This window comes from Schistocerca nitens, chromosome 4, assembly GCF_023898315.1.
Source record: "Schistocerca nitens isolate TAMUIC-IGC-003100 chromosome 4, iqSchNite1.1, whole genome shotgun sequence".
NCBI lineage: Eukaryota > Metazoa > Arthropoda > Insecta > Orthoptera > Acrididae > Schistocerca > Schistocerca nitens.
The window spans coordinates 888,614,107-888,626,212 of record NC_064617.1 but is presented as its reverse complement, the minus strand read 5'-3'; positions in this window follow the sequence as shown (position 1 = coordinate 888,626,212).

Below are 12,106 nucleotides of genomic sequence, written 5' to 3'. Positions count from 1 at the left end.
GAAACTGACAGTGGCCGGGTGAGTGGTGTGCTGACTACATGCCCCTCCATATGCACACACAGCGCCGCCTATTGGGTTAGGATGACACAGCGGTCAGTCGGTACCATGAGGCCATTCGAGACGTGTTCGGACGGAGTTTTGTTTAGTTCAGTATGTAAATAGAATGCATTTTTTTTAAAAACGATAGTTGCTGTCACTAAAAATGATCTGTTAGTAACATCATGCATACGTTGTTGGAGTGTGCTCATGCTCTGTCCAGCAACAAGTAACGATAGATCTTTTTATTTGTTTTCAGTTCTCTGAAAAAAAAATTGGCATGACGTAGTTCGGAAGTTATGTTTCGGTGGAGTATGGTCGGTCCAGTAACTCATGTAGCACTAATTGCACACCAACCTCCAGTTTTCACATCGCGCATTGTCTGTTGACTTAACCCGTGCCGGCTGAGCGGTTCTAGGCGCTTCAGTCTGGAACCGCGCGACCGCTACGGTCGCAGGTTCGAATCCTGCCTCGGGCATGGATGTATGTGATGTCCTTAGGTTAGTTAGGTTTAAGTAGTTCTAAGTTCTAGGGGACTGATGACCTGAGATGTTAAGTCCCATAGTGCTGAGAGCCATTTGAACCAACCATTTAACCCGTGAGGACTGACAGAACTCCAGTGTCTGTCTTTGGGAGAGTTCTCACACCTCGATAACTGCTACCCGTGCTTCGTTACAGAAAAGCGCATTTCGCATCAGCCTGCTCCTCCGTTATGAGAAGACTGCAGCAGCCACTGTGTGACGTTTATTCATTTAATTTAATTCAGAGCTATGATCACAATCGCAGCTGTGTTACTGGAGGGCAATTGGGAGAGCTACTCACTCCAAACCCACAGCTTTCATCCGTATCACCGATTACTTCGTCACCAGATTAACCGGCGGGGACTACAGAAGACGCATGGAATATTGCCACTCTCCGCACGGGATAGCTGCGTGGTTCGAGGCGCCTTGCCACGGTTCGCACAGCTCCCCCCCCCCCCCCCCCACCCGTCGTTGGAGGTTTGAGTCCTCCATCGGGCATGGGTGTGTGTTGTTCTTAGCGTAACATAGTTTAGGCTAGATTAAGTAGCGTGTAAGCCTAGGGACCAATGACCTCAGCAGTTTGGTCCCATAGGAACTTAACACACAAAAAAAAAAAATTGCCACTCGGTTCTCATGCGCCATCAGGACGATAGAGTCCTTCTCGAATGATTTCTCCAAACAAAACACTTGTGGCTTTGCAAGTAATGGAAAGCTGAATGTAAAAAAAAAAATACTGCTTTTATTGCTACACTTAGAATCCGCATTAGCTCAGGCTGCTTGAACATAAGAGGCAGTCTTGTGTGAAAGCTTGGTGCGGATTCTTGAAGTCTGCGTGACTGAAGAAACTTTGACGGGTAGAAGATAGGCACATTTCGTATAAAAGTGTTACCGGCCATGCAAGAGGAAATAGCGACTGAAATACGAAACACAGTGTAAAAGCATGACGAGTGGCAGGCTCAGAGCTCGCTTGTGGCTAGGACAACGCTCACACAGCTTTTTCCTGCTCTCTGGACAGGACGTGAAGGCGTTACAGGTGGTCTGCACGATCGACAGGTTTAGCACCACTGGCCTTTTTCTCTCTTTTGCAAACTCAGAGATGAATTGCATGCTCAAGTTCCGACGCCCAATATGATTAAGAACATCGCACTGTAGTACCAAGTGAAATGATGTCGAAGGGATCTCTCCAGCCTTTCCCAACGTTCTAGCACCAGCGATTGCAGGTGTGTGTCGCCCTTGGATCCGACGTCCTTTGTTTCCAGTCGATGTGTCGACCCAGCCACATGTAGGCAAGTGTGTGATTAGTAACAGTTGTGAATTAAACTTTTCTGCTCTATTCTGCTTCTTTAAGTAGATCCTCCTCACTGCGTCTAGCTGCACGGTCCCATCAGTGTAACAACATGAACTTCCGCAGAAAATACCAGTCGATTTGTTGTTAAAAGTAGATATATTATAAGTTCTAAGTATTGTCGTTTCTCCGTAACTGCGGGCCCGTGTGGCCGAGCGGTTCTAGGCGCTACAGTCTGGAGCCGCGCGACCGCTACGGTCGCAGGTTCGAATCCTGCCTCGGGCATGGATGTGTGTGATATCCTTAGGTTAGTTAGGTTTAAGTAGTTCTAAGTTCTAGGGGACTGATGACCTCATAAGTTAAGTCCCATACTGCTCACAGCCATTTGAACCAATCCCCGTAACTACCTGTCGGGTTCTGACGAATGAAAAACCTTTGAATTTCTCTCCTTCAGCAGAAATTAGTACAGTTCTATTAGACATAGTGAACTTCGGGCCAATACCTCTGTAATTAATATAACTATGAGAAAGACTGAATGCTATTTGGCAAAGAATTTTTAACAATTCACTTGAGCGAGAATAGAATCTTAAATGGTTCCTGGGGTGAACAGCTCAGCTGAATTCTCTATAAGTATAAGTAACTTTAAATAAATTTAGGAATGAAGATACGCCCTTCATGTTATAGGGATTTCGTTTTGCCACCAAAATAGCCGCGTGGTAGTGACCGGTTAGGCTCTCCATGAGGAGAGTGCGGCCATCCTTTCCTCCCTGGCCTGCCGCCGTCTACAGTTCGCTATTGACTGAAGGCGCGTCAGCCCGTATTGGACGTGCCCGTTTCTCCTGTCACTAATACAGCTTTCCACGCTACTCTATTCTGTGCAAGTCTCCTCATCTCCCAATAACTACTGTGACACCCTCGTAAATTTGAACCTGCTTACTGTGCTCGTCTCTTGGTCTCCTTCCACAGTTTTACCCCCCCTCCCCCCCCCCCCTCACACACACACACTTCCCTCTAATACTAAATTGATTATTCATTAATGTCTTTGAACGTGTCCTGTCCACTAATCCTTCTTTTTGTCAACTTATGTAACTAATTTGTTTGTCCTCAATATATTCAGTACCTCCTCTTTAATTACATCACCTGCTTTTCGGCATTCTTCTGTAGCATCACATATCGAAAGCTTCTACTCTCTACTTCTCTAAAGTGGTCATCGTCCGCATATCACATCCGTACAACGCTGTACTTCAGACCAATGCCTTCAGAAAAGACTTCCCAACACTGAAATGTATATTCCATGTTAATAACTTTTAATTCTTGCAGTTGCCAGTCTACATTTTATATCCTATCTACTTCTGCCGTCATCAGTCGCCGGGTTTAATTCTACTAAATTCCATTACTCTTATTCCATTAGCCTTATTCCATTACCATCTTATACCCTCTCAAGACCCTGTCCACTCCATTTAAATGCATTCCGAAGCCATTTTCTGTCTCTGTTGGAATTACAATATCATCAACAACCTCAAAGATTTAATTTCTTCTCATTCAACTTTAATTCCTTCTCCATATTCTTCTCTGGTTTCATCTACCGTCTGCTCGACGTATAGAGTGCATCATACGCCTTTTGAATCACTACTTCCCTTCCATGATCTTCGACTGCTATAGCTGCCATCTTGCTTCCGTACAAGTTGTGTATAACTCTACGCTTCCTGTGTTTTACCCCTGATACCTTCAGTCAACATTGTCAAAATCTTCCTCCATCTCTACAGATGCTGTAAACGTAGGTTTGCCTTTCTTTAATCTAACTTCTAACCTAAATCATAGGGATCAGTATTGTCTCACGTATTTGAAGAGTTCTACGGAATCCAGACAGAAAGGGTAGATTACATTCCACCAGAATTTCTAAAATTATTTTGGGAAGTGGCAACAAAACGAATATTCACGTTGGTGTGTCTGGCAACATACCATCTAACTTTCGGGAAAATATCATCCACACAGTTCCGAAGACGGCAAGAGCTGACTAGTGCGAGAATTATCGAAAAATCAGCTTAACAGCTCATGCATTCAAATTGCTTACAAGAATAATACACAGAAGAATGGAAAATAAAATTGAGGATGCGCTGAATGACGATCATTTTGGCTTTAGAAAAGGCAAAGGCACGAGAGAGGCAATTGTGACGTTGCGATTAATAATGGAAGCAAGACTACAGAAAAATCAAGACATGTTCATAGGATTTGTCGACCTGGAAAAAGTGTTCGACATTGTAAAATGGTGCAAGATGTTCGAAATTCTGAAAAAAGTAGTGGTAAGCTATAGGGAGAGACAGGCCATATACAGTATGTACAACAGCCAAGAGGGTATAATAAGAGTGGGCGACCAAGTACGAAGTGCTCGTATTAAAAAGGGTGTAAGACAAGGATGCAGCCTTTCGCCCCTACTGTTCAATCTGTACATCGAGGAAGTAATGATGGAAACAAAAGTAAGATTCAGGAGTAGCTTAAAATTCAAGGTGGAAGGATATCAATGATACGATTCGCTGATGACATTGCTACCTTGAGTAAAAGTGAAGAAGAATTACATGATCTGCTGAACTGAATGAACAGTCTGTTGAGTACAGAGTATAGATTGAGAGTAAATCGAAGAAAGACGAAGGTAATGAGAAGTAGTAGAAATGAGAACAGCGAGAAACTTAACGTCAGGATTGATGGTCACGAAGTAGATGAATTAAGGAATTATGCTACCTAGGCAGTAAAATAACCAATCACGGGCGGAGCAAGGAGGACATCAAAAGCAGACTAGGAAAGGCAAAAAGGGAATTCCTGGCTAAAAGAAGTCTACTCGTATCAATATCTGCCTTAATTTGACGAAGAAATTTCTGAGAACGTACGTCTGGACTAGAGCATTGAATGGGAGTGAAACATGGACTGTGGGAAAACCAGAACAGAAGAATCGAAGCATATGAGATGTGGTACTACAGACGAATGTTGAAGATTAGGTGGTCTGGTAAGGTAAGGAATGAGGAGGTTCTGCGCAGAATCGGAGAGGAAAGGAACATGGGGAAAACACTGATAAGGAGAAGGGACTGGATGATAGGACATCTGTTAAGACATGAGGGAATGACTTCCATGGTACTAAAGGGAGCTGTAGAGGGCAAAAACTGTAGACGAAGACAGAGTTTGGAATACATACAGCAAATAATTAAGGACGTAGGTTTCAAGTGCTACACTGAGATGAAGAGGTTAGCACAGAAAAGGAATTCGTGGCGGGTCGCATCAAACCAGTCAGAAGACTGATGAAAAAAAAAAAGGGTACTCTACGGCATTGGCGTCTTACCGAGTTTGTATTTATCGCGAATTTATCGCCCACCGCAAGCACCAAGGGATCGCAAAGCGCAGATCATTCCTGTATATAAGATGGGTAAAAGAACGGACTCGCAACGTTACAGACCAAAATCCGTAACATCTGTTTGCTGCAGAGCTCTTGAACGTATTCTCAGTTCGGACATAATAAATCTTCTTGAGACCGAAAAGCTTACGGCCACGAATCAGTAGGATATTAGAAAGCATGGCTCGTGCGAAACTGTACTTACCCTTTTCTCACATGACATATTGAGAACCATGGATGAAGGGCAAGAGGCAGATTTCATATTTCTAGATTTCCGGAAAGCAAGTGCTCCATTGCAGGCTATTAACGAAGATACGAGAATATGGAATAAGGTCACATATATGTGAGTAGCTCGAAGACTTCTTAAATAACAGAACGCAGAATGTTGTCATCGACGGCGAATGTTCATCACAGACAAGGTTATTGTCAAAAGTGCCGCAGGGATGTGTGATAGGAGGGTAGCAATTTTAATGGCCAGTAGTGTACATAAATGATCTGGCGGACAGTATGAGCAGCATCCTGCCTTTGTTTGCTGATGATTATGTGGTGTACGGTAAGATCTCGAGGTTGAATGATTGTAGGAGGATACAAGACGACTTAGACAAAATTTCTAATTGGTTTGATAAATTGAAGCTAACTCTAAATGTCGAAAACTCTTAGCCAATCCGGATGAGTAGGAAAAACAAGCCTGTAATATTCCGATATAGCATTAATAGTGTCCTGCTCGGCATAGTTATGTCATTTAAATGCAGTATCAGGCCGTAACGTTGTAAAGTGATAAGAAATAGAACGAGCATGTGAGGATTGTCGTAGGAAAGGCGGATGCTCTACTTTGGTTTATTGGGAGAATTTCAGGAAAGAATGGTTCACCTGTAAAGGATCCCACATATAGGACACTGGTGCGATCTGTTCTTGAGTACTGCTCGATTGTCTTCGATCTGCATCAGGTCTAATTAGAGGAGAACATCGAAGCAGTACGAAGGCGGGCTGCTAGATATGTTACTGGCAGGTCTGAAAAATACGCAAGCGCTATGAAGATACTTCGGGAACTGAATTGGAATCCCGGGAGGGAAGGTCATGTTCTTTTAGAGGAACATGATTGAGAAAATTTAGAGAACCGAACCATCATTTCAAGCTGACTGCCGAACAATTCTACTGTGGCCATCACACAATGTGCGTAAGGACCACGATGATAATAAACGAGAAATTAGGGCTCACGCGGAAGCATACAGACAGTCGTTTTTCGCTCGGCCTATTTGAGAGTGGACCAGGATAGGAAACGACTTGTGGAGGTACAGGGTACCCTCCGCCACGCGCCATACGGTAGCTTGCCGAGTTCCTATGTAGATGCAGATGTAGATGTAGACGGCACAAAACTGGTACGGCTGCCACGTCCGTTGCGCACAGTGGTGGAAGCCGCCCGCGCCCGTCGGCCCACGGCGTCCCGGCTAGAGGTCGCGCGACCAGGCGCTCCGGGACAACGGCTGGGTGGCAAACGCGAAAAAAAATGTAAAAGATATTCCACAGAAAATACCGTAAAAATACTTTTCCATTATGGCGAAAGATAAATTTTCAGTACTGCTGCATTAAATTTCGCGTAACAAGCTATGTACATTTTTCAACTCAGCGTTTATTCTGTCCCATCTGTTGTTGTTGTTGTGGTCTTCGGTCCAGAGAATGGTTTGATGCAGCTCTCCATGCTACTCTATCCTGTGCAACCTTCTTCATCTCCCAGTACTTACTGCAACCTACATCCTTCTGAATCTGTTTAGTGTATTCATCTCTTGGTCTCCCTCTACGATTTTTACCCTCCACGCTGCCCTCCAATACTAAATTGGTGATCCCTTGATGCCACAGAACATGTCCAACCAACCGATCCCTTCTTCTAGTCAAGTTGTGCCACAAATTTCTCTTCTCCCCAATTCTATTCAATACCTCCTCATTAGTTATGTGATCTACCCATCTAATCTTCAGCATTCTTCTGTAGCACCACATATCGAAAGCTTCTATTCTCTTCTTGTCTAAACTATTTATCGTCCACGTTTCACTTCCATACATGGCTACATTCCATACAAATACTTTCAGAAACGACTTCCTGACACTTAAATCTATACTCGATGTTACCAAATTTCTCTTCTTCAGAAACGCTTTCCTTGCCATTGTCCGTCTACATTTTATATCGTCTACTTCGACCATCATCAATTATTTTGCTCCCCAAATAGCAAAACTCATTTACTACTTTAAGTGTCTCATTTCCTAATCTAATTCCGCAGCATCACCCGATTTAATTCGACTACAGTCCATTCTCCTCGTTTTGCTTTTGTTGATGTTCATCTTATATCCTCCTTTTAACACACTGTCCATTCCGTTCACCTCCTCCTTTTAACACACTGTCCATTCCGTTCACCTCCTCTTCCAGGTCCTTCCAGGACAGAATTACAATGTCATCGGCGAACCCCAATGTTTTTATTTCTTCTCCGTGGATTTTAATTCCTACTCGGAATTTTTCTTTTGTTTCCTTTACTGCTTGCTCAATATACAGATTGAATAACATCAGGGATAGGCTACAACCCTGTCTCACTGCCTTCCCAACCACTGCTTTCCTTTCATGCCCCTCTACTGTTATAACTGCCATCTAGTTTCTGTACAAATTGTAAATAGCCTTTCGCTCCCTGTATTTTACCCCTGCGACCTTCAGAATTTGAAAGAGAGTATTCCAGTCAACATTGTCAAAAGCTTTCTCTAAGTCTACAAATGCGAGAAACGTAGGCTTGCCTTTCCTTAATCTATTTTTACGATAAGTCCCATCTAACACACGTAATTGTTGCTGCGTATAAATGGCGCTAGATCGAAGAATGTTGACTCAGTGGCCGCAGGCTAGAAGGCTGCATGTTCTGTTTGCTAGTGTGCTGAGTATCTCGTTGTATACTGTCGGAAATTACTGACTTAAGTAGAAGGTGGGAACAAAGTCTCAACACTAATATCGAAGTGCAATTATCTTTATCTTCTCACTTTAATCGTTTAATGAATGGACTTCATGAAAACTATTACAAACCGTGGAGTGGAATATACGAGCAGTCCCCAGAAAGTAATGCATCTTTTTCTTTTCTCAGCCGAAAACAATGCACTGAATGCGAAACGTTACGTGTGTATTATTTGAAGTCTCCTGAGCGAGCGTGCAGATAGCGTAGCTACAGGACAGTTTCAAAATAGCGTCTGTAGGTGATGTATGTTACAAGCAACGTGTCATCATTGAATTTCTCACTCCAGGAAAGAGACTGTGGGGAATATTCCCATACGCTTGTGCAACGTCTATGGAGCATCTGCTGTTACAGAAGTACAGTCAGTCGCTGGACACGGAGGGTGAGGTCATCAGAAGGCGGTTCGGCGGAGCTCCTCGATTTGCATCGGTCGGTGAGACCAACCACGGCTGTCACACCCGACAGCCCTGACCTAGCCCCCTCGGACTTGCACTTGTTTGGGCCATTAAAGGAAGCCATTCGTGAAAGATATTTTGAGGACGATGAGGAGGTGATTCACAAAGTGAAGCACTGGTTCCGCCGCCAGGACAAGGTTTGGTACCGACATGGCATACACGCCCTTTTTTCGCGCTGGAGGAAGGCCATAGAACGGGCTGGAGATTACGTGGAAAAATAGGGTGTGTAGATAAAACACCATTCTTTCGTGTGTGTAATTCTCATTACGTTCCATAAAAAATTGTTGAAGAAGAAAATGCGGTCCATTACTTTCTGGGCAACCCTCGTATTATTAGGGATAATTTTAAATTCAGTAAGCAGCGTAAAATCAGGACGGGCGACATTTCTTGGAGATGCACGGAGAAGAACTGTGTCGCAACTTTATATATTTATGCTGAAGTGAATGAGTTAGCGCTAGGGTTATTCTGTCACATGTTATGTGGAATAATTGCAAAAGGAAAGCGTGTGAACAACTAATTTCACAACCGAGTAAAATAGTATTATAATTATCCAGATCATCTAGCTATGAAAAACAGAAAAACGAGACAAATGATGTGCTTTTATTGTTGTACAGAGACGAGGGAAACAGATGCCCACTCATCCTCGTAATGCAAAGGAGGCACTAGTGGAATTAAACATTCTGAATGTTTAAACAAATCGAGATGAAACCTTCTGATTCGTAGACTTAGAAGATAATATAGTATTTTTCACTTGTGAACCAAATCTGCAATTTCTGTTTAATGAGATCCGTACCGTATTAGCGGGTGGGACATTTTACGTTTCACAAAAAACACTTTCATCAGATGTAGGCGGTAGGCACGCATATACCACCTCGGGCTAAGCAGAAGTTGCTTTTTGTTTAACGTTAACAAAAGCTGTATCGGCTTCTGAACGCATGCGGAACGGTATTCGTAGTTTATACAGTAAAATTTTTGACACTGGAATATTAATCTTAGATTTTGAAATTGCTGTTCATGTGACGGCACAGATAGTGTTTCCAAGCGTTAGCGCTGAACACCACAGTTCTCACTTAGGTCAAGCAGAAGTTGGAAAGTTTCTGAGATACACGTTTGGTTTAAGATTTCTACCTCCCAACACAGTCGGTAATACGTTTTCTGCATTGCATAGTGTTGTCCAAATCACGACCAGTTAAATATTTTTTCTGGACTATGTACCTGAAATCTGTGTAAGTAAACATGCTAAATATCCCCCTAATTTATGGACCAGTATACCAACAGATCATATCTGAACTACAGATGGTGCGGAGTCGTTTCTTCGACATTTTAAACAACAATTTTATAAACCCGATCCCTCCATCCATGACTTCTCGGAATTTTAAAGCAATTGCAAAGTAAAACATACCTGTGTTTCAACACAGAGCACTGTAAAAGAAAAATAAATCAAGGGACCTTGAAAATCATCATGATGCTACTGAACTGTGGGACAAATACCAACGTGATGGATTATCATCACTGGAGTGAGCTGCATATCGGTTCCAGCCTATCCCATTACAGGACAAGTGTTTCACTACAGCAAGCAGTGTGCAGCACTGCCAGTTTTAAAGGTAAGCAGTTGTACACTTTATAACAGCTGTAACGATTTCAAATTTTTTATGGCAAAGATATGTGCAATTGGGCGGTGATGAAAATGGCATGTGTTGCGGTGAAGCAAGGCTGTTTCGCGGAAATGTGTTAGCTGACGCAGACCTGCTTCCGCTTTGCCGACTGTATAACGCTCTTGATGTCATAAAAAAGACAAATTGGTCGTTATGTGTGAACCGCCAGACGTCCCTGCTCATGGTAATGCGTCCCTTCACAGTGGTGATATTCGAAATGGATTCCGTAACTAACTTGTGGAAGACTTTCACGAGTTTTGAAACATGTGCTTCGCATATGAAAAGGATCCACTAAACTTCTCGTAGCCACCAGAGCATCCATCCTTCTCTTTAAAGCTTCCATGATACACTTGACTTGAAGCGTCATGCCTTTTCGGTGTGTGAGAGAGACAATGCCTATGAAACAACTGATGTGCCTAGTTTCCGGGTGCTAATTTTATTTGAAAATAACTCCACAACATAGCTAGCAACGTTGAAACAATTATAGAGACAGAAGCTTTGGAATAAGAGAATGCAACTATTGAATAAATCGCAGAGCTAGACTGAAAAGGAAACTAGTTCCACGTTCGTAAAGCGATACGTTCCAAGAATAACTAAAGAGGGTCCTACAGAAAGAACGTGCTTGCTAAACACTCGTGCGCTTCATCTGTGAATGTCTCTCAAAGATGTGAGACCAATGCCAAATATGGCTAATACCTGAGACTGACCTAACGTAATCTAGGAACTGGCTTACTCTCAACCTTTTATCCAGATGAAAGCTGAAATTTTTCACGTTGGCACAGCGAAAACAGTCATAGCATCACTGTGGGTTGAAGCACATACGTTTGATTACTCCTAATGCATCATCGCAGGCATTTTTTTCTGTAAAAACCATAGCGTCAGCTTGGTGTTGAGACCCATACCTCCACCTAACAAGTCGAGAGTTTACCGACTGAACGAGAGAGCCAAGTAGGCAATATGGGTGAAATATACACACTCTCTACTTTAATAGTAAAGAACGTATTTCTTTCTATAAAACCCAGGTGAGCCGCGAGAATGAAGTCCGCAACTTATCAGATACGAAATTAGAAAGGGCAACAATAGCTTCCAAAATAGAAACAAAAGTGCCTCTTAAAGATATGAAGAGTTGTTGCTAGAATGGCTACCAACGCTTAGGATCACCGTTTACTTAGACCATAAACGATGCAGATCACGCATGCCATCGTTACACTGGAACCAATATCTCGATTAGTTGAATAGTGGCGCTATAGATTTGTTGGCGACATCTACAATAGTATTCAATTTATATTAATCTAAATTGTAGCAGGCAGTAAAGGTTTACTTATTACAATGCTGAACTCTTTGGTTACACTGAAAGATATGTCAAAGCAGCCGGCCGATGTGGCCGAGCGGCTCTAGGCGCTTCAGTATGGAACTGCGCGACCGCTACGGTCGCAGGTTCGAATCCTGCCTCGGGCATGGATGTGTGTGATGTCAAATGGTTCAAATGGCTCTGAGCACTATGGGACTTAACTTCTGAGGTCATCAGTCCCCTAGAACTTAGAACTACTTAAACCTAACTAACCTAAGGACATTACAAACATCCATGCCCGAGGCAGGATTCGAACCTGCGACTGTAGCGGCCTCGCGGTTCCAAACTGGAGCGCCTAGAACCGCTCGGTCACTCAGGCCGGTGTGTGTGATGTCCTTAGGTTAGTTAGGTTTAAGTAGTTCTAAGTTCTAGGGGACTGATGACCTCAGATGTTAAGTCCCATAGTGCTCAGAGCCATTTGAACCACTATTGGCGTTGTA